This window comes from Canis lupus, chromosome 6 (assembly GCF_011100685.1).
Source record: "Canis lupus familiaris isolate Mischka breed German Shepherd chromosome 6, alternate assembly UU_Cfam_GSD_1.0, whole genome shotgun sequence".
Classification (NCBI taxonomy): Eukaryota; Metazoa; Chordata; class Mammalia; order Carnivora; family Canidae; genus Canis; species Canis lupus.
In genome coordinates this window covers 6,845,646-6,869,506 of record NC_049227.1, presented here as the reverse complement: position 1 = coordinate 6,869,506, position 23,861 = coordinate 6,845,646, and the positions used below count along the sequence as shown (strand labels likewise).

General features: G+C 41.6%; 1 protein-coding gene and 1 pseudogene across 2 annotated transcripts in view; both read left to right on the top strand.

Annotated features, from left to right (window-relative positions):
• Window positions 1-3,470: 3,470 nt before the first annotated feature.
• The window catches only part of POM121C (POM121 transmembrane nucleoporin C), a 49,907-nt gene continuing 29,516 nt past the window's right edge, over window positions 3,471-23,861 (top strand). The window contains exon 1 of one of the 2 annotated variants that reach the window (XM_038539143.1): window positions 3,471-3,573. The gene's annotated coding sequence lies outside the window, so the exon portion shown is untranslated. Of the gene's footprint in view, window positions 3,574-4,020; window positions 4,167-23,861 lie in introns of those variants that run through there. The other variant, XM_038539142.1, reaches the window with a different exon arrangement.
• Window positions 16,852-19,538, top strand: LOC100686079 (annotated as a pseudogene).

Below are 23,861 nucleotides of genomic sequence, written 5' to 3'. Positions count from 1 at the left end.
AGGGAATAAAGGGCAAAGAAGAGAAAATGAGTGAAAATATCAGTGAGGGAGACAGACCATGAAAAACACCTAACTCTAGTAAACAAGGCAAAGTGGAAAGGGAGGTGGGGGGGGCATGGGGTGACTGGGTGACGGACACTGGCGGGGGCGCTTGATGGAATGAGCACTGGGTGTTATTCTGTATGTTGGCAAATTGAACACCAATAAAAAATAAATTTATTATTTAAAAAAAGAAGTATGGCCAAAAAAGGAGGAAAGCTATAGCACATTCCTTGAGATGCAAATTTATTCATTCCTCCCACAAGTTCTTATTCAATGTCCACTGTGTCGAAGGCACGAGGGATGCGGTGCCAGGGACCGGTCTGCCCTCTGGGAGCCTGTGAACTGGTGGGGCAGCTGGCACGGAGCCAGTGTCATGCAGGACCCAAAAGTACATGAAAAAGAGGACACAGCAAGGGAGCTAGTACATTCAAGGAGGTCAGGGAACACTCCCGTGAACAAATGACATTTAAGCTGAAACATGAAGAATAAAAGGTGGCGGGGGTGGGGGGAATACTCCAGGCAAAGCTAACAGTGGTTGAAACACTGATCATGACAGATGCCTGTGTGGACAGAACATGGACAAAGTGCCAAATTGTAGGAGGTCTTGAGTGCCATTGGGAGGATTGGAGGCTTTATGGTGGGAATTGTCAGTAGGGCTGTGATGTGACACCAGCTATCATCTCCCATCTAAGTAGCCTCAATAGACTTCCAAATCTCCTACCTATGCAGCTCTGCCCCCTGCCAAACCATTCTCATTCTGTAGCTAGAGTAACCAACATTCCTAAAGTTACATCTGCTTTTGCCACCCTCCCTTCTTAAAACCTTTCAATGGCTTTTGTTAAATTGAGGTGAAATTCACATAAAATTCACCATTTAGTACATTTTGGACATTCACACTGTCATGAAACCAGCACCACCATCTGGTTCCCAAACATTTCCATCTCCCCAAAAGAAAACCTCTCATTCGCGGTCACTAGTGCCCTACTCACCCTTCTCCCCAGACTCTCAAATCTGTTTCTGTCTCTATGCAACAGGTATGCCAGATGGTGTTATAAGCCAGGGAGGAAATTATGAGATATCTAAACACTCAAAATGTTAAATTCTATGGATACATATATACCCAGGTGTATGCAGAAAGAAAATTTATGGTTGTAGTTGCTTCTAGGAGAAGCGGGAGGGGGTGCCACAGAGACAGGGAACAAAGGAAATTTCATTTTTATCCGGACTGTCTTCTCTTGACAGGGATTGGGACATGCTGATATTCAATAGCACTTTGGCATATTGAATATTTGAAGCTGAAGGAAACTGCAAAATGGCATGTACAGGAAGGACTTTCTAACCTTCCTCTGAAGCAGGTCATGTGAGAGGTACCCTTCTTATCCTGGAAAAAAGGAACATCTTTATCTCCATGTGAGAGATGCTCAGAAGAATCTGAACAGACCATCCCCACTGTTTCCCCAAGTTTACTGCACCCAGCTCACACTTTTCTTCGTCCTGTCACATTTTTCCATAATTCTCCACTCATCATCAAGCCTAGCATAAAAACACTCAGGTTTGGGTTCCCTGGGTGGATCAGTCAGTTAAGCATCTGATTCTTGGTTTAGGATCAGGTCATGAGGGCAGCCCCAGTGGTGCAGCGGTTTAGCGCTGCCTGCAGCCCAGGGTGTGATCCTGGAGACTCTGGATCGAGTCCCATGTCAGGCTTTTTGTATGATGCCTGCTTCTCCCTCTGCCTGTGTCTCTGCCTCTCTCACTCTCTCTCTGTGTGTGACTATCATAAATAAATAAAAATTTAAAAAAATCTTTAAAGAAAAAAAAAGGATCAGGTCATGATCTCAGGGTCATGGGATTGAGCTCTGAGTCAGGCTCTGTGCTCAGCACAGAGTCTACTTGTTCCTTTCCCTCTGCTCCACCCCCTACTCATGCTCTCTCTCTCTCTCTCTCTCTCTCTCTCTCTCAAATAAATAATAATAAAAACACTCAAGTTTAAATGCTTCTTTAGGTCCTCATTCCCACATCATGTAAAACTGAATTAAATAAAGTTGTACATTTTTCTCTTGTTAATCTGTCTTCAGTTACAGGGGCCCTAACTAAGAACATAGGAGTGTAGAGGGAAAAATACCCTTTCCTCCTCCACAGTTTCTGGCAACCACGAAGGGACAGCTGGCATACTTCACTTGATCCAAAGCAAGTAGATGTAGATGAAATCATTTACTAGAAGAATGGGACTGAGTGGCAAGTTTGTGGCTGACTTTAGGAAGTTTTTGGGGAAATGCTGTAGTTAATATGACAGCAAGGTCACAGGATGGTGAAAAGAACTTCCAGTCTGCAGTATGAGCACAGTGCCACTAGAAAGCATGCATTTATGGAGGAGTGATGGCACAGTTCTTTGTTTTTCACTAGCAATATTTAGAATCTCTACAGCCAGGCTGGAGAAAAGACACAGTCTGATTTCACAAGGGATGGAGATTGGCCAAAAGGGCAAAGTAAAAACTCACTGAAGTGAGAACTGAAATGATTGGTCATGATATCCAAGCCATTTGGGAAAGGAGGAGAAGCCGGAGAGCTGCTGGTTAGAGCCAGAAAGATCTACAGGCTGGAATGAAGATGAAAAGTGTATTTGTAGAAGAACTGGAGGAATGTTAACTAGTTCCAATAAAATGAAGGAGCAAGAGAGGTGACAAAATCAGTCTATAGCAGGAGAGAAGAATTTCAGAGTTTGACACCCCTCACCCCCACAAAGAGCTCTTCTTTAATGCTGACACTGGTAGGAAGATGTTAGCTGCTCAGTTTTAGCCAGTTTAGCCATTCTTGGGACAGAATGATTGGGGTGGGGAACCCACCTTATCAACTGTTAAAAAAAAAGTGCCTGTTGGGTCTGGCTTCAATCTAAATGTGCCATTTCCCAAGCAGTCTTTACAAAGGTCTGGGCAACTTACAAAGGAACAAAACAAAAACCCAATGACTAACCATGGGAAATCTCCCCCACAGACAGGTGCTCAGTTCCATGGGGTGGGGGTGGGGGGGCGGTCCCAGAAAATCCATGCACCTGCAAAGGGCAGAGCCGAGGGCAGATCTGGGCTCTCATAGTTCCACAGCCTTGGAGGCAACCACAGCCCTAGGAGACATGGATTCCTGGAACTGAGTAGATTTCCCCCTCCTGTAGAAAAGTCATCGAATTCGATTTCGCAGGCGTCCAAGTCTAGGACCCAAGGCGGGAACTTCACTACGCGCGCCTCCCGCCCAAAGACTCGCGAGACACACTGCGGGCAGGGAGCGGCCTAGCCCTGCTGCCTGGCAATCGGCTTCCTCACCACCTGCTCTCGCGGGAGCCGTCCGCAGTGACGCGAGACAAGCGCGCGCGGTGCATGGCGGGACCACGCGGCTTCCGCCTGTTGGGGGGGCGGAGGGGGGAGCTGGCTGGCCAAGGAGGTAGGGAACGAGTCCTCGCTGGCCCAGGCTGGAGTACGACTGGGCCTCCTGAGCCGCTGCAGCCGCCTGGGCGGGCCGCCACCCGGAGGTGCGCAGGAGGTACGCCCTTTCCACGCGCTGCGGCCACCTGGGCCTCGCGCAGCCCCGAGGCTGGGTCCTGGGCCGGCCGCCTGTACTTCCCGCCTGGATGGGTGCTGGACGCACAGCGCCGTGTGTCTGGGTCCGCCTGGCACGTCATCGTCCTGGGGTGGTTCCGTGCAAAGGAGGTCCGCAGGTTTGCTGCTTAGCAGTGGCTGCAGAGCTTGATTCCTGTGGTCCCGGGGGGGTCTATGATGCCACTCCTTTGACGACATCGGGGCTCCTCCCCTGGTTTCCGCTCCTCAACTCAGCACGGCTGTCTGTGTTCTGGGTTCTGTTCTTGGCACTCGTTTGACAGCCGGTGGTCAGCTGGCCCATCTCCCCAGTTACCAGGATTGTTTACGCGGCCCGTAAATCCCCGCGTCAGACAGGACTTCCCTTGCGAGTGCTGGGGCTGCATTTCATCTCTTTGTGAGGCAGCTTTATGTGCCTTTCCCTGGGTCTCAGACTGTCTAAATCTGAGCTGGTGATGTTCGCTTCCTCTCCCAATCTCCCCCACTTCCTGTGTGTTCACCAGCTAAATCACCGCAGTCACCGAGGCACGAAACTCTCAGGTTTGACTCTTCATGATCTTTCAGGCTTGTTAGGTTTCTTTTTCTTTTTTAAAATATTTTATTTATTCACGAGAGACACAGGCAGAGGGAGAAGCAGGCTCCCCGCGGGGAGCCCGATGCAGGACTCGATCCCGGGACCCCAAGATCACGCCCTGGTCCGAAGGCCCGCGCTAAATCGCTGAGCCACTCAGGGATCCCACGCTTGTTCTTTGTTCTGTTTCTACATTTAGTTTTCTTCTCTCCAGACTAGATCATTTCAAAGGACCCATCTTCAAGTGTGCTGATCTTTTACTTCTCAAATCTGCTGCTGAGCTCCTATAGTAAGCTTTTCATTTAACCGACTCTTCAGTCCAAAATTTCTTTCTGGTTCCTTCCCATAACTCTTTCTTTTCATAGATATTTTCATCTTGTTCATCTGTTGTTTTCCTGATCTCCTTTAGTTCTCTGTCTGTGGTTTCCCGAGCTCACCGAGCACATTTAAGATGGCTGGCTTAACGTTTGGGTTTAGTAAATGCGATGTCTGGGCTTCCTTGGGGATGGTTTGTGTCAAATTCTTTTTTCCCTGTGGATGGTCCGTACTTTGCTGTTTCATAATTTTTTGTTGAGAACTGTACTTCCTAAATGTCTCCAAATGTGATTTTCTTAGTCATCAGGAATTGCTAATTTTTGTTTTTTGAGGCCTGGAACCGTTACCTTTCCAATTTATTTTTACAAAATGTGTACTTTGTTTCTGTTTAACTGCTGAAGTTTCTGTTTCATTTTATCTTCAGTCAGTAAGTGACCTGACATAGATTTCCTTGCATGCCTGACTCGAACTTGGGGAGTAGGGAAAGGGGATTCTGACTCTTCAATCCAGTAGATGCCACCAGAGGAAGCTGTTGCTGCTGAGGGGGCAAATCCAACGCAAGCATCTGCTGGTCCTCAGGGATCCATCAGACTGTCCTAAATGCATAACCCCAAATTTATGGAGGACAGGGTTTCTACTGCCTGCCTCGGTGTCAGCCAGCTTCTTCAGGAATGTAGGCTGCTGTCCATACAGCTGCAGCATGTCTGTCTGAGGAAAGGGGGGTGTTGGCTGGTTTTCACATGCTGCTAACTTGTGAAAATTCAGCAGCCTCTCCCTTTATTTTATAAGGACTCCTCTGGTTGTTAAAAGTTTCTGGTTGGGGATCCCTGGGTGGCTCAGCGGTTTAGCGCCGCCTTCAGCCCAGGTTGTGATCCTGGGGACCCAGAATCAAGTCCCACATCGGGCTCCCTGCATGGACCCTGCTTCTCCCTCTGCCTGTGTCTCTGCCTCTCTCTTTCTGTCTTTCATGAATAAATAAATCAATAAAATCTTTAAAAAAAAAAAAGAGTTTCTGGTCGTGTTTCAGAGTTCCAAAATAGTTGACTCTAATTACTTTTCCCCACTCAGTGGCTGTTTTGGTGAAGAGCTTCCTGCTTTGCCATTTTGTGTGACATCACTCTGAGTAGTGTTTGTTTTGCTTTGTAATTTAAGAGTCTGTTTTTTAATTTTTTTTACCTACTTATTTAGAGAGCACTAGGGGTGGGGGGAGAGAGAGTGCTAAGCAGGCTCTATGCTCAGCACAGAGCCCGATGCAGGGCTTGATCTCACGACCCTGAGATCATGACCTGAGCCAAAATCATGAGTTGAACACCTAACCAACTGAACCACCCAGGCAGCTTGACAATTTTTTTTTCAAATTGGTCTGTTTAGACAGTTTACATTTAATATAAATTTTAATTGGTTAGGATTTAAGTCTGCAATTTTACTTGTCTGTTTGCTCCCTCTCATTTTTTGAACATCTGTTTCCCTTTTCTTGCCCTGTTATGGGATACATGAACTTTTTTTAGTATGCCACTTTAATATTTCTAGACTATCAACGTAGCTCTCATTTTACGGATTTTTAGTGATTGCTATGCAGGTTATATTATACACACTTATGAATTTACGAGTATTAACCTTTGAGCAGTTCCCATGGAATGTAGAAACTTTACCACCTTTAGGTCCCTTTTCCTTCCTTTATGAGATTGTAGTCTTAAATATTACCTCTAAATACATTGAGAACTGCATAAGATGATGTTACAATTTTGCTTTCATCCATCAAATATAACTTTAAAAATTCAAGAGATTATATTCACCCGGATATTTACACTAAAAATGTTTTTTTCATTCCTGATATTTCAAGTTTATTATTTCCTTTTCATTTGAAGAACTTTTCCTGATCACTTCTTTTTTTTTAAAGATTTTATTTTTAAGGTAATCTTTACACCCAATATGGGGCTAGAACTCACAGCCTGAGATCAAGAGTTGCACTCTCACAGAGCCAGCCAGGTTCCCCTCCTTGATCACTTCTTTTAGAGCAGTTCTGACAGTGGCAGATCATTTCATTTTCCTTCATCTCATACTGTCTTTCCTTCATTCCTGGAAGATATTCTCACTGGATATAGAATTATAGATTGTAAGTTCTTTTAGCATTTTTTTTGGAAGATTTTTATTTATTTATTCGTGAGAGACACACAGAGAGAGGCAGAGACATAGGCAGAGGGAGAAGCAGGCTCCCTGTGGGAAACCAGTGCAGGACTTGATCCCAGGACCCCTGGATCATGACCTGAGTCGAAGGCAGATGTTCACCCACTGAGCCACCCAAGCACCCCTCTTTTAGCATTTTAAAAATGTTTCCACTTCGTTCTTCATGGTTTCTGATGAGAAATTTTTAGTCATTCGAATTGTTCTTTCCCTGTGTTTTCCTTCCAGCTGCTTTCAAAACTTTCTCCTTGTCTTTAATTTTTCAGACATCTCATTATAATGTGTCTTGGTGTTGATTTATTTGGGTTTATCCTTTTAGGGTTTGGTCAGATTCTTGAATTGATAGGTTTATATCCTTTACCAAATTTGGGATATTTCCAGTATTTTCTGTGCACTGCCCTCCTTTTCCTCTCCTAGGACTCCAGTAAAAGGAATAAGATCTTTTGTTATTGTCCCATAGGCACTTGTTCTTCTTTTTCCTGTTTTGTCTCTGCTGTTCAGATTGGATAATTTCTACAGATATATCTTCAGGTTCACTGATTTTTTCCTCTGTAAATCTTCATTTTGTTATTAGGCACATCGTGTGAGTTTTCCACTTACTGTAATTTTTCATTCTGAAATTTCCATGTGGGTCTTTATATCTTTTTCTTTGATGAGGTTTTCTATTTTCCAGTATCTTTCAAGAATGTTCATAATTACATGTTGGAACATTTTTGTGATAGCTGCACTAAAATCCTTATTCAGTAATTCCAACATCTGGTCACCTCAGTGTTGGCATCTATTGATTGTCTTTTTGGATTTAAGTTATTTTTCCTGGTTCTTAGTATGAAGAGTGATTATTTTATGCTGGACATTTTGAATATTATGTTTTGAGGTTCTGGTTCCTATGTAAATCTTCTGTTTTAGCAGTCAGTATGTTTATGTTCAGAATGCACCTTCGGGTCCATATTTGTAGGCTCTGGTTTGAAGATAAATTAAGTTTTTGAAACCTCTGCAGAGCTATTTTGGCCTTCCCCACTTGTTGATACCCAGAGGTTTGAACCCTCAGAATTTTCCATGTTGTAGTTCAGTTCGTAAAGCCTTTGGTCTGTTGTTGCTGATTGGTTTCACACTTGGGCTGCTTGGGAAAGCGTGCCCAGTACTTCATATTCATATTAAAGGATCTTTTTTTTCTGTGGGGCCCCTAGTGGTTCGGTTGGTTAGACATCCAGTTCTTTTTTTTTTTTTTTAAGATTTTATTTATTCATTCATGAGAGACACACACACACAGAGACAGAGAGAGAGAGAGAGAGAGAGAGAGAGGCAGAGACACAAGGCAGAGGGAGAAGCAGGCTCCATGCAGGGGGCCCGATGTGGGACTCGATCCCGGGTCTCCAGGATCATGCCCTGGACCGAAGGCAGCGCTAAACCACTGAGCCACCCGGGCTGCCAAAGGTGTACAATTCTTAATCTCAGCTCAGGTCTCCATCTCAGGTTCATGGGCTTGGGCCCTGTGTTGGCCTCCATGCTGGGTGTGGAGCCTACTTTAAAAAAAAAAGAAAAAATCATTTTTTCTAGATCCTCACTCTAATTTGAGAGTGGATGGGGTACCACTTATTTTTTAGTATTATTCAACTAGTGCAGGTTGTGGATAGTAGGGCTCCTGCCCAGTCTCTTTAGTGCTTAGTGGGGAGGGAAGAGGTGCCACCTCTGCTTTGTCAGTGCAAAGTGGGAATTGGTCAGCAGGTCTTTGTCCCACAGTCTCTGCAGTACCTGATAGGGAAGGGAACAGTATGGGTTCTTAACTGCAGCACTACCCTCTTTCTGGTCATTTGGCTAGAGAGAGTGGTCTTTTCTTGGGGCTTTTCTGTGTAGGGTGGTCAGGTGGAGGCCTGTTGGCATTTTCTGGTTGTAGACTGCTCTGTCACCCCAACCAAGACATATAGAAGGCAAAACAAACAGACCATCTGGGGAACTTACCACTGGGTCTTATTCCAGGTCCCTAGCCAGCTTGCTTTCTTTTCTCCACCTTTCAAAAGGTTTTTTAACTAGTTGCCTTAGGTATTTTGAACAGGAGTTTTGTTATAATTAGCAAGAGGTTGTAATTAGCAATAGGAATGTGATGGATGTGCTTACTCTATCTTCTATGGAACAGGAGATAACATCAGGCATTTAAAAAAATTGTTTTCTTGATAAATGTGAGAGTGTTACTCAGTTTAGCAATGATATGCTTGCTCCTGTGCGATGAATAATCGTGCCCATGTTGTGTATGGGTTATGTCTCATGATCCTATACTGTAAGCAGGCAGTGAGAACCTCACCACAGGATACAGCATGCAGAACTCCACTCTCTGCCCAGCCTGTATTTTTTGGCTCATGGGACCTCTCCACATCTCTTTCCTCATTTCAACTGTCCATTTGGGCCTGTTGTCCAGGTGACCAGCCTCAGTCTTGGCACCACCTACTGGATTTGCAGGAGCAGGACTATCAGGAGGATTAGGTGAACTAATAATACATGGCAGGCACTCATAAGAGCAGCCGGCACCAAATATGCAATCATCACACAATGGTTGGTGGTTGACCCTTCAATTTTGGCATAGACTCTGCTTCAAGTAAAAGACAACCCAAACTGTGATCTCCCACCAAAGGAGGGGAGTCAGATTCTCATGAGCTTCAGTTTGAAGATGAAATTTTCACTTGTGCAATAATCAGCAGACATTGAGTGCTTACTGTCTTGCACATCCTCAAATGAGAAAATAAGATATAATCCATGTCTTCAGAGAGCCCAGAGGCTTGAGTGGGGATTAATAGATATGTGAATACACACAATAAATAGACTCAATGACAGTAGTCTGTACAAGGTAGAATGGGGACTCCAGGGTGGGTGTGGCCATATGTTTGGGGCTGAGGAAGGGTTCACAAAGGTGGTGACGCTCAGGCTGAATCTCAGAAGATGAGTAGGTTTTCCCCAGTGAGTAAAGGCATTTCTGCAAAAGCACAGTTCAGTGTGGCAAGATATTTAGTGTCCACATAATCTGCGTCATATGTCTGTAGGTGGATTGAAATTGTATGTTTAGAGGAGCACACAAGCCAGACTCTAATTTACTAAGGTTATGATTCTGGTTTTATTTCTTGTCATTTGCATACAGATATTTATAATTTGGACTGATATAATGTATCAGTACCTGCATTTTTAAAGACAAACCTCTTGGATCTGACTCTTAAGACCAGCAGCTGGACACACATTCAATTCCAAGTATAAGATGAGAAAGAACCCCACTGAGTCACTGATCTGACTTGAGGATGAGGGAAGGACAGGTTAGCAGGTGCCTGAGTGATAGCAACTTGAGTTTTTACTGTAGACTTGCTAGATCTCCCTGTCTCCACTGTGTTATTGATACACCCGTGCAGCCTCTATTTTGAGCTGCCTCTGGCATCTGTTACAGGCAGAGCTATTTTCTCCAGACTTCCCTTACTTTGTCTGGATAAGACTTGGCCAGATTCTATTTTACCTTACATACTAGAACCTCTGGAGTAGGATAGCAGCTAAACCATGCAGATTTTCCCCTACTGTCACCAGTTTGCTCCTGTCGTCTCCAGTTTCTCTTTTCCTAGGATCCCACTGCCTGGAGGCAGCTGCTATTCTCAGGAGGTCTATCATAGAGGGCATGACCCAGAGCACATGGAATCTTCCCTCCACATCTTCCTTCCGAGCACTTTTTTCCCCTTGCCTCTGCTTTTGAGGCAGCAAAACACAGCATCCCCACACACCAGCCTCTCTTTGGACTGCAGCCTTACACATTCCTCTACCTGAGCGTCTTCCCCAGGCTCCTCTTAGCCTCTGATCCCCTCCACCTGAGACAAGCCTTCCTCACAGAGGGCTTTGCTGACAGTCTTCCTTGGCTAGGTTTTGCCCTCCATCCTATGCTGTCATGACAGCCTGGGGCAGAGTGTGTTTTCTGAAGATGGGCACAATGATATCTCCCATCCCACATGCTCTTACCATATAATCTTACTGCTGTTTCCATGATGTGATTGTGGCAGTATGTCTCTTCCCCTAGAACCTGTCCAGATCTTTAAGGTTGCCTTAACCAAATACAGTAGAACAGAAGCAACGCTGTGGTACTTCCCAGGCTAGATCATCAAAATGCCGTGTATATCCATCTTTTTCTCTGAGAATGCTTGCTCTGTCAACCAACCTGCCACATTCTGAGGGAGCTCAAACTAACCAATATGGAGAGACAACAGGCAGAAGAAATGTGTATCTGTTCCAGCCCACAGTTCAGCAGAGGTCCCAGCTGACAGCCGGCATGAGCCACTAGCTGTGTGAGCAAAGATGCCTCTAGATGATTCCAGCCCCCTACCATCAAGCACCCCTAGCCTTTGAGTCTTCCTAGTTGAGTTCCCAGGTATTGCAGAGCAGAAACAAGCCAATGTATTGGAATCACAGAATCCCTGAGGATCATAAAATCATTGCTTGGGGTGCCTGGGTGGTGCAGTCAGTTCAGCGTTCAACTCTTGGTTTTGGCTCAGGTCATTATCTTAGGATCAGGAGATCTATCCCTGAATCAGGCTCTGTGTTCAGTGCAGAGTCTGCTTGAGATTCTCTCTCCCCCTGCCCCTCCTGCTCATGCTCGTGCTCTCTCTCTCTAAAAGAAAGGAAAAAAAAGAGAAAGAAAGGAAATTATTGTTTTATACCACTACACATTTTATTGGTTTCTTATGCTATTAGTAACTGAAAGTCTTTTTCTTTTCTAATTCAGTACTTTCAGTGCATTTCTCTTTACTGTCTGACTTCCCTGTATGCTGTATGCGTCCCTGTTAAACTGTATGTTGCTTGAGAGCTGGTACTATGTCTGTAATGCTCATTGCTGTGTCTTGTGTGACACAAAGAGGGTAGTGGGTGCACAATAAATAGTGACTTAATGAATAGGAGGTATGTGTTTCTTCTCTTCTTTTAATGTGGATAGACAATCATGTTGGGTGTCTATGTGTGCAAGCAGGTACACTGAGTCTGCTTCCAGGATAGTTTCTGGCCTGCAGTTCTTTTTTTTTTTTTTCTTTCAGATTTTATTTATTTGAAAGAGAGAGAGAGAAAGACAGAACAAGCAGGGGTAGGGGCAGAGGGAGAGAGATGAGCCGACTCCCTGCCAGGCTGGAAGACAGACATGGGGCTCAATCCCAGGACCCCGGGATCACACCTGAGCCAAAGTTAGATGCTTCACTGACCGAGCCACACAGGCACCCCTGGCCTGCAGTTCTAAGCTTGTCAGGTTGATCCTTCCTTCTCCAGGAATCTTCCCTCCTCCCTCCTTTCCCACCCTGACTGATCTATTGGTATGAGATGTACTTGATTGGTTCTGTCACAGTTTTTAGCTATAGGTGATGCCTGTAAGTGGTTCACCCTACTGCTGCAGGGACAAGGGGTAGAAAAGGTGAATAGGAGGCTAGGAGTTCCAAAGACAAACTGGACCCATTTTATAATTTTGTCAATGACAATCTGGAGAGAATAAATACAAACCTTAGGTAGTATGGTATTTTGTCCCTCCTGACAATTCACAGGTAGTATAGATAGTGGGGTTAACAGCTATTACTGTGCCACTATGGAAAAGTTTCAGGCTGCCCTCTAGTGGGAAGTAGCACAATAAAGTGCAACTATATTATACACCAAGGCAATCTGGATTTTGAAACAAAGAAATTAGAGTGTAGGGACCAATTCTGGCTTGTGGACTATAATCGGGGCCTACAACATTATCTGGCAGTTAGTAGGAGCTCAACTAATATTTAGTGAACAAAGTAAGCAACATGCACTGTTTGGGAGCTCTAGTACATTTCTTAAGCGCTTACAATGTTTAAGACATTAATTAAGCCAAGCAGGGTAGCTGAGTTGGTTAAGAAGTTGCCTTCTAGGGAAGCCCCTGTGGCCCAGCGGTTTAGCACCGCCTTCAGCCCGGGGGTGTGATCCTGGAGACCCGGGATCAAGTCCCATGTTGGGCTCCCTGCATGGAGTCTGCTTCTCCCTCTGCCTGTGTCTCTGCCTCTCTTTTTCTCTCTGTGTCTGTCGTGAATAAATAAATAAAATCTTAAAAAAAAAAGAAAGAAAGAAAGAAAAAGCTGTCTTCTACTCAGGTCATCATCCTAGGGCCATGGGATAGAGCCCTGCATTGAGCCCCAAGTCTGGCTCTTGCTGCCTGCATCCGGCTCCCTGCTCAGCTGGGAGTCTGCTTCTCCCTCTCCCTCTGGCCCTCCCCACTATTCATGCTCTCTCTCAAATGAATAAATAGATCCTTAAAAAAATACATTAATCCAAGCACTATAGATGGTATAAATCAGAGCCAGGTAGTTAATATCTTAGGTGTAGAGGCCATATGGTCTCTGTCACTACTCAACTCTGCTGTTGTGGTAGGAAAGCAGCTACAAACAATAGGTAATCTAATGAACTTATCTCTATTCCAGTGAAACTTTACTAACAGAAACAGGTGGCCTGCTTGCATTATATAAATAATAATATAATAAAAATAGATTTTTCTAGTCAGGTTCACCAATACCTCCCATTGCCAAATCCACTGGATCCTTTAAAAATGTTTAGTATCAAGTATTTCAAGCCTCAGAAATGTACAAAGGATAATATAATTACCTCATTTATCTATCACCCAGATATACCAAATATTTATATTTTACCATGTTTCAAGTCTTTAAAATAACAGTATGTTAGAGCTACAGTTGAAATTCCTCTATATATGCCACCCTGATGCCATTCTCTTCTATCTCTTCCTCTCCAGAGGTGAACATAATGTTGAAGTTGTGTGTTTTCTTTCCATGCATGCAATTATACTCAATATATATGTAGGTATCCATATTAAGTATATTATCATTTAGTAACCTTTAATGCATGTATCATTATGCCACTTTGCTTTTTTCCACTTAACGTTGTTTTTGACATTTATCCATATGCCATGTATACAACACAATTATTTTTAAGTAAGTGCTTTTTGCACACTAAGAAATCTTAGCCTCTCCCAAGGTCACAAAGATTATCTCCCTATGTTTCCTTCTAGAAGTTTTATAGTTCTACCCTTTAGTTAGTTCCATTTTTTTAAAGTAATCTCTATACCCAACATGGGGCTCAAACTAATGACATGGACACCAAGAGTCACATCCTCTACCGACTGAATCAACCAGGCACCCCTCTCTGGTCCAAATCGAATTAATTTTTTGACTATTGTGTGAGGAAGGGGCTGAGATTAATTTTGTTCTATATGTATATCTAGTGTGGACATCTTATAGTATGTTCACAAATTCTTTGATATTCCTGTCTTCAAAAGATAGAACCTAATTCCTCTTAGGTGTGGGCTGTACCTAATGAGTTGATTTTAATAAATAGAATGTGATAGAAATGATGGTGTGTGACCCAAAATTAAGGCATAAAAGGCATTTTGGCTTCCCCCTTGCTCTCTCCCCTTGGATTACCCTTTGGGAAACCAGATGTCATATGTTGAAGACAATTAACCGGCCTTATGGAGAGGTCATTATGGAATATTCACATTGTGGAATGTGAAGAACTGAGGCCTTCTCCAAATACTAAGTAAGTGAGTTATCTTGAAAGCAAATCCCTATAGCACTAGTTGAGCCTCCATAGGACTGCAGTCCTCACTGATGTCTTGACTGCTACCTCATGAGAGCTCCTGAGCCAGAACCACACAGCTAAACCACTCTCAAATTCCTGACTCACAGATACTGTAACATAAATGTTGATTTAAGCCACTAAATTGTGGGATAATTTGTTCTGCAGTAATGGAGAACTAATACATCTAGTGTTCCAGCATCTTCCCCATTGAATTACAATAGTGCCAATATAGAACATCAGTCGACTACATATGTATTCGTCTTTTTTCTGGATTCTCTATTCTGTTCCGGTAAGCTGCATGTCTGTTTATGCCAAAAGCATACTGTCTTCATTGCTATAACTTTTACTGTAGTCTTGAGATCAAGTAGTGTAAGTCTTCCAACTTTTTGTTATTATTTCTTTTTTCAAAATGGATTTGGCTAATCTGGGTTCTTTTGCATATCCATATACATTTTAAATCATTTAGTCAATTTCTACAAGAAAAACCTACTGAGATTTTCATAATGGCTATCTTAACAATATTGAATCTTCTAATCCATGAACATGTATTTCCATTTATTTAGATTTTCTTTTCTCTCAAAAATGTTTTTGCAGATTTGTGTAATGTTTTAGTGTAGGAATCTTGCATGTATTTTGTTAAACTTATTTTCAAATATTTTACATTTTTATGATATTTAATTGGTATTGTATTTTTTTAAGATTTTATTTATTTATTCATAGAGACACAGAGAGAGAGAGAGAGAGAGAGAGAGAGAGAGAGGCAGAGACACAGGCAGAGGGAGAAGCAGGCTCCATGCAACAAGCCAGATGTGGGACTCGATCCCGGGTCTCCAGGATCACACCCCGGGCTGCAGGCGGCGCTAAACCTCTGCGCCACCGGGGCTGCCCAGTATTGTATTTTTAAGTATAAAATTTTAATTGTTGCTGTAATTGATTTTTATGTATTGACCTTGTATTGTTTCATGTACTCTTGCTTGGTTCACTCATTAGCTCTAGCAGTTCTTTTATAGATTGTAGCTGATTTTCTGTGCACATAAATCTTGTCATCTGCAAATAAGGAGCATTTTTACTTCTTCCTTTCCAGTTTGTATATTATTTCATTCTTCTTGCCTTGATTTCCCTGGTAATGTTGAATAGAACTAATAAGAGTGGACGTCCTTTCCATGTCCCAGTCTTTCCTCATTAAGTGTATATGTGTGGTGATAATATTGAAGATCTGCTCTCCTAACAAATTTCAAGTATGCAATACAGTATTGTTAATTATAGTCATCATAATATATATTATATCCCCAGAAGTTATTTGTCTTATAGCTGAAAGTTTGTACTCTGTACCTGTTGACCAATATATCCGCATTTCCCTCACCCCCTAGGCCCTGGCAACCACCATTCTACTCTCCATTTCTATGAGTTTGATTTTCTTAGATTCTACACATAAGTGAGAACATAACAAACAGTATTTGTCTCTTGACTTTTTTCACTTAGCATAATTCCCTCAAGGTCCATCCATGTTATCACAACAAGCGGGATTTCCTTCTTTTTATGGCTGAATAATACTCTATTCTATGTATATACCACATTGTCTCCATGCAGTCACCCACAGATAGACACTTAGTCTTAGTTATTATGAATAATGCTGTGATGAACATGGAGACATAGCTCTCTCTTCAAGATTGTGATTTTATTGCCTTTGGCTATATACCCAGAAGTGAGATTACTGGTAGTTATATTTTTAATTTTTTTGAGGAACTGGCAAGCTTTTTTCCATAGCAGTATTTAAGGGTTCTAATTTCTCCACATCCTCTCCAACACTTACCTTCCTTTTTAAAATTATTGTTATAGTCATCTTAGTGGGTATGAGATGGTGTCCCAAAGTGGTTTTGACTTATATTTCTCTAATGACTAGTGATATAGATTTCATATCCTTCTTGGCCATTTGTATATGTTTGGAGAAATAATTGTATGAGTTCCTTTGCTTATATTTTAATTGCACTATTCCTCTTTTTATTGTTGAGTTATAGAGATTTGCTGTATTTTCTGGATGTTAAACTCTGGTCAGATATCTGATCTGCAAATATTTTCTCCCATTCTGTGGATTGTCTTTGCATATTCTTGATGACCACTTTTGATGTATGGAAGTTTTTTATTTTGTTGAAGCCCAATTCAGTTTTTCTTTCTAAGATTTTTTTTTTTAATTTGAGAGAGAGAGCACGTGGGCATGTGCATGACAGTGGAGGAAGGGACAGAGGGAGAGAGAGAATCTCAAGCAGATTCCATGCTGAGTGTGGAGTCCAGTGTGGGATGATCTCTAAAACCCTGAGATCGTGACCTGACCCAAAACCAGATTGCTTAGCCAACTGAACAACCCAGGTGCCCCTAGTTTTTCTTGTTATTAATGCTTTTGGTATGATACCCAAGGTCATAAAGATTTATCCCTATGTTTTCTTTTAGAAATGTTAATGGTTAATTGATTTTATAGGTTAATTGATGCTTTCTCAGTATTGTTTTGCATATTTGGAAGCCATGCAATTCTATATGAATTTGAGGATTGGCTTTTGGATTAATGTAAAAAAAAAAGGTTGTTGAAATTCTGATAGGGATTGCATTGAATTTGTAGATTGCTTTGGGTAGTAGTGTTGTCTTAACAGTAGTAGTCTTCTTATCAACAGGGCATGTCTTTCTGTTTATGTCTTCTTTAATTTCTCTTAGCAGTGTTTTGTAGTTTTCAGTGTACAAATCTTTGGTTAAATTTATTCCTAGGTATTTTAGTATTTTATATTCTTCTGTAAATGGAATTGCTTTCCTAATTTCTTTTTTGGATTATTTATTGCTGATGTATACAAACACAATTTAACACAATTGATTTTTGTGAGTTGATCTTATATCCTACAACTTTGTTGATTTTGTTTAGCTCTAGTGACCTTTCTTGTGAATTCTTTGGGATTTTTCTGTATAGGATCATGTCATCTACAAATAGAGATAGTGTTACTACTTCCTTTGGAATTTGATTTTTTTTTTTTCTTGTCTAGTATCTCTAGCTAGAACTTCCAGTTCAGTGTTGAATAGCAGTGGCTAAATTGTGCATCCTTGTCGTGTTCTTGATTTCATGGGTACACTTTCAGCCTTTTACCACTAAATATGGTATTAAATGTGGAATTTTCATAAATACCTTTTATCACGTTGAGGAATTTTCTATTTCTGCTTTTATGAGGGCTCTTATGACAGGATGTTGGATTTTGTCAAATGTCTTTTCATTAATTGAGATGCTTATGTGTTTTTCCTTTGTTATATTAATGTGATGTATCACATTGATTTTCATATATTGAATCAGCCTTATAGCCTTAGGATAAATACCACTTTGTCATGCTGTATAATCCTTAATATATGCCAAATTTGATTTGTTTGTATTTTGTTTAGGATTTTTGCATTTATTTTCATAAAGGATATTGGTCTATAGTTTTCTTTTATTATGATGTCTTTATCTGGTTTTAGTATCTGCTCTCACAGAATGACTTAAAAGTGTTCCCTCTTCTATTTCTTGGAAGAATTTGAGAATAGTTGTTGGTAATTCTTTAAGTTTTTGGTAGAATTTACCAGTGAAGCCATCTAGTTCTCCTCTTTATTTGTTAAGAGGTTTTTGATTACTAATTCAGTCTTTTTATTTGCTTTTTAAAACTATTTATATATTTATTTGTTTTAGAAATAGTGTAATCAGGGGGAGGGGCAGAGGAGAAGGAGAGAGAATCTCAAGCAGACTCCAACTTGAGTGTGGAGCTATATGTGGGGCTCAATCCCACAACCTTATCTGAAATCAAGAGTTGGACGTTTAACCAACTGAACCACTCAGGTGCTCCAGTCTTTTTACTTGTTTCAGGTCTATTGAGATTTCTACTCTAGCAAAATAAATCAGTCAGAGAAAGAAAAATGCCATATGATTTCACTCATATGTGGAATTTAAGAAACAAAACAGATGAACACATGGGAAGAGGGGGAAAAAAGAGAGAGGGGAACAAACCATTAGAAACTCTTAACATTAGCACAGCTCTGGCCGGGCAGCATGGCAGACCTAGCCCCTCAACCCAGCAAGCGGAAGCGCGAACAGGATGCTGAGGAGGTGGAAGCCACCCAGGCGAAGAGTAAGCTGGCATCAGGAATGGTACCTCCACCCCCGTGCAGTTACCATTCTCCAGCTTCAGAGTGGAAAAAGTGCTGAGGGAGTCCGCGAGGAACAAAATCCTTTTCCTCCACGGGAAGGTGAATGAAGCCTCTGGAGATGGCGGTGGAGAGGATGCCATTGTGATCCTGGAGAAGACACCGTTTCAGGTGGAGCAGGTGGCCCAGCTCCTGATAGGTTGCCCCGAGCTCCAGTTGCAGTTCTCCAATGATATCTACAGCACCTATCACCTGTTTCCTCCATGGCAGCTGAGTGATGTAAAGGCAACCGTGGTTTACCCAGCCACAGAGGAGCATCTACAGAAGTACCTGCGCCAGGACTTCCTGGCGCCTGGTCCAAGAGACGGGAAGCAATTACAAGAACATCACCTTACCCTACCTGGAGTCCCAGAGCCTCAGCATCCAGTGGGTGTTCAGCATTCTCCATAAGAAGGCAGAAGCCGACCGGATTATTTTTGAGAACCCAGATCCCTCTGATGGCTTTGTCCTCATCCCTGATCTCAAGTGGAACCAACGGCAGCTCAATGACCTGTACCTGATTGCCATTTGCCATTGCCAGGGCATCAGATCGCTTCTGGACCTTACTCCAGAGCACCTGCCGCTTCCTGGCGGGAGGGCCAGGAAGCCATCCTGCAGTGCTACCAGGTGAGGGGAGACTGCCTCCGTGTGTACCTGCACTACCTGTCCTCCTACTACCACCTGCATGTGCACTTCACAGCCCTGGACTTCAACGCCCCAGGCTCAGGGGTGGAGCGGGCTCATCTGTTAGCAGACATGATGGAGAACCTGGAGTGTGACCCAGAGCACTACCAACAGGGCACCCTTACCTTTGCCCTCAGGGCTGATGACCACCTGCTCAAGCTCCTGCAGGAGGCCTAGAAGAGCTGAGTCCCACCCAGGGGCTATCGGGAGAAGAACGCCCAGGTGTGGGATCGGCAGAGGGACCTCCGGGTTTTTACCACCCAGTGAATTTTTTAAAAAACATATTTTGTACTGGTTCCTTCCTCGTATGTGAATAAAGTCTTGGTCTTCTTCTTCTTCTTCAAATAAAGGAAACTCTTAACATTAGATAACTGAGAGTGGATGACTAGATGGGTGATGGGATTAAGGAGGGCATTTATTGTGGTGAGCACTGGGTGTTGTGAGGAATCACTGAATTCTATCCCTGAAACCAATACTGCATTATATGTTAAACTAGAATATAAATAAAAATTGAAAAAATATTTCTATTCCATCTTCAGTTTAATGTGCATATTGCTAGAAATTTGTCCATTTCATTTTGATTATCTCATTTGTTGGTGTAAAATTTTCCATAATTTTCTCTTATAATCCTTTTTTATTTTTTTAAGTTTGGTAGTAGTGTCCCCACTTTCATTTCTGATATTAGTCATTTGTGTCCTTTTTTTTTTTGTCAGTCTATCTATAGGTTTGCCCATTTTGTTGATATTTTCAAAGAACCAAATTTTGGGTTTTTTTTATTGTTTTCTACTCTGTATATCATTGATCTTCATTCTAATAATTTCCTTCTATTAGCTTTGTTATAATTCACTCTTTTTTCTAGTTCCCTATGATACAAAGTTAGGTTATTATTCGAGATCTTTCCTCATTTCAAAAGTAGGCATTTACAGCTATACATTTCTTTCTAAGCATTGCCTTCAAAGCATCCCATAAATTTAATTATATTATCTTTTCATTCAAATATATCTATTTTTTAAAAATATATCTATTTTTTAATTTCCCATGTGATTTCTTCTTTGACCCACTGTTTATTTAAGAGTGTTTTTTAATTCACACATACTTGTGAATTTTTCCACTTTCTCTTCTGTTACTGATTTCTGTCTTTTTTCCTTTGTGGTCCAAGAAGATACACTGTACAATTTCAGTCTTTTAAAATTTATTAAGACTAGTTTGTGGTCCAACTTATGCTGTACCCTGGAAAATATCCCATGTGTACTTAAGGATATGTATTCTGCTATTGTTGAGTACAGTGGTCTATGTATGTCTTTTAGGTATAGATGGTTTATAGTGTTGTTCAGGTACCCTGCTGAACTTCTGTATAGATAGTCTAGCCATTGAAAGTAGTATACTGAATTCTGTTACCCACAGGACTGTCCATTTCTCCCTTCAATTCCTTCACTTTTTGCTTCATCTAATTTAGAGCACTGGTTTTTTTTCTTTGTTGCATATATGTTTATAATTGTTCAATTTTATTGATAAAATCAACCTTTTTCTAAATAGATAATGTCTCTATCTCATAACCATTTGTTTTTTGGTTTATTATTAAAAGATCTTATTTGAGAGAGAGAGAGAGAGAGAGAGAGAGAGAGCACAAGCCAGGGGGAGGGGAGAGGAAGGAGAAGAAGCAGGCTCCCTGCTGATCATGACCTGAGCTGAAGGTAGATGCTTAACTGACAGAGCCACCTAGGTGCCCCATTCCAAATTTTCACTTTTAACCTCTTTGTGTCTTTCTGTCTAAAGTGAGCCATGGGGCACTGAGGTGGCTCAGTCACTTAAGCTTCCAACTTTTGATTTCAGCTGAGGACATGATCTCAGGGTTGTGAGATCAAGCCCCGTATTGGGCTCAGCACTAGCTGTGGAGCCTGCTTAAGATTCTCTCTTCCTCTCTTTCTGCCCCTCTCCCCTCCCTTCATTCCTTCTCCTCCTTCCTTCCATCCCTCCCTCTCAAAAAAAAAAAATAAAGTATCTTTTGTAGACAGCACCTAGTTGGATCATGTTTTTTTTTAATCCATTTTGCCAATCTTTGCATTTTGACTGAATTTTTTTTAGAAAGTTTTTTTTTTAAGATTTTATTTATTTATTTATTCATGAGAGACAGAGACAGAGAGAGGCAGAGGGAGAAGCAGGCTCCCTGCGGGATATGGGACTCAATCCCAGGACCCCAGGATCACTACCTGAGCTAAAGGCAGATGCTCAACCACTGAGCTACCCAGGTACCCTGAACTTTTTTTTTTTAAACATTTTTTCTAAGATTTTATTTATTTATTCATGAAAGAGAGAGAGGGAGAGGGAGAGAGAGAGAGAGGCAGAGACACAGGCAGAGGGAGAAGCAGGCTCCATGCAGGGAGCCCCACGTGGGACTCGATCCCGGGTCCCCGGGATCACACCCTGGGCTGAAGGTGGTGCTAAACTGCTGAGCCATCAAGGCTGCCCCTACCCTGAATTTTTTAATTTATATTTGAAGCAACTACTCCTAAGGAAGTACTTACTTTTCCTTTTTCTGTGTTATACTGTTTTTGTCTTTCTTTTTTTTTTTTTCATTACTGCCTTCTTTTGTGTTTTGGTTTTTTTTTTTTTTTTTTTTTTTTTTTTTGTAGTGAACCATTTTGATATCCCTTCATTTCTTTTTGTAGGTATTTTTAAAGTATTTTCTTTGTGGTTACCATGGAATTACATTAGATTCAACATGTTTGGCAAAATAGAGAGGAGTTCCTGCATCATTCCCTCAGGTAGCCCACATATAGGGCAGATATACACAGTAATTTGCAAATAAGGTCTAGTGTACTCCCTGTGGAACCAGCGACCAGGTTCCCACACTGGGAATGTAGGTTTTTATCCTTAAGATTGCTGACAAGATGGGGAAAGTGTAGTAGGTAGTACAACGGCAAGAAAAAAAAAAACACAGAGCTTTCCACCACTTCTAAATTGCTGTTTTATTGATTCAGCATTTGTTTTATTGATATAAACCCTTGATTGTTTTCCAGGGTTCTGATAAAGCTGGTTCTACCAGTTACTGCTTTTATTATTATTATTCTTTTGGAAGATGGGGGCTTGAAGCTGCCTACTCTGTTGTTTTGCTTAGGTCACTTAGTTGTGTCTTAAAGAGATTTAAATAATGAGGGGGGAAGGTCATAAATATCTACCTATACAGTTACATTTCCAGTACTCTAAATTCATTGTGTAGATCCAGGTTTCCATCTGGGATCATTTTCCTTCTGCCTGAAGGGTATCTTGTAACATTTCTTATACTGTTAGTTTGGTAGTGATAAATTCTTTAAAAGCTTAAAGTATGTCTGAAGACCTCTTTATCTCATTTTTTAAAGATATTTTCACCAGGTATATCATTCTAGATTTACAGTTTTTTCTGTCGGTACTTTAAATTTATGACTATGCTATCTTCTCCTTTGCAATTTTTCCAAGAAGAAATTTGGTATTAACCTTATCTTTGTTCCTCTGTAAGTAAGTCTTACCTGTATCACTGGTTTTGAACAATTCAGTTACAATGTGACTTGTTGTACTCTATTTCTTCTACTTGAGATGGAGCTTCAGATATGAGATTGTATATTTCTCATTATGTTTGGGAAGATGGAGGCCATTATTTTTCCCTATGTTTTTCCATATCTCTAGCTGTCTTTTTGAATATATGGAATATGGGTAAAATAATTTTTTGGGGGGGTAAAATAATTTTTATTATCCTTTGATAATTTTAACGTGTGTCAGTTCTGGGTCAGTTTCGATTGATTACTGTCCTCTTGATGGGCTATTTTCCTGCTTGCTTATATGCCTGGTAATCTTGTTTGGATGCCAGACACTGAATTTTACCTTGTTGAGGGCTAGTCAATTTTTTTTATTCCTGTACGCTTTCTTCTTTAAAAAATATTTTATTTATTCATGTGAGACAGAGAGAGAGAGAGAGAGAGAGAGAGGCAGAGAGAGAGGCAGAGACACAGGCAGAGGTAGAACCAGGCTCCATACAGTGCGCCTGATGCAGGACTCGATCCTGGGACTCCAGGATCACACCCTGGGCGGAAGGCAGGCAGTCAACCACTGAGCCACCAGGGACCCCCATATTCCTGTACATTTTCTTGAGCTTTGCTTTGGGATTCAGTTTGATCCTTTCAGGTTTTACTTTTATGATCTATATGATAAGTCTGGAGCAGTGTTCAGTATAAGGCTGATTATTTCCCATTACCCAGACAACACCTTCCTGAGTATACCTACTATCCTATGAATTACAAGTTTTTACAGTCTGGCTGGTGGGAACAGACACTATTCTTGACCCTTTCTTAGTGACAGATCCTGTTTTTCAATACTTTTGGATGGTTCTTTCTTTGGCATTGGGTAATTTCCTCATAAACTTATACTCATTGAGTACTGGATTACATACTTGAGAGAAACCTCTGTGGATCTCTGGGAATTCTTTTCACAGTTCTCTTCTCTCTGGTACAGTCTTTTAAACTCTAGCTGTTTTGATCTCCCCAAACTCTTTAGCCCTATATTTCAAATCGGGAAGTCCACTGGGCTCTTCCTCAGTTCCCTTCCTTTCTGTACCACTGCCTAGAACTCAAGACAGTAAGCTGTGATGATCATGGGGCTCATGTTCTCAACTCAGTGACCATTGTCCTTTGTTGTCTATAGTCTTGAAAAACACA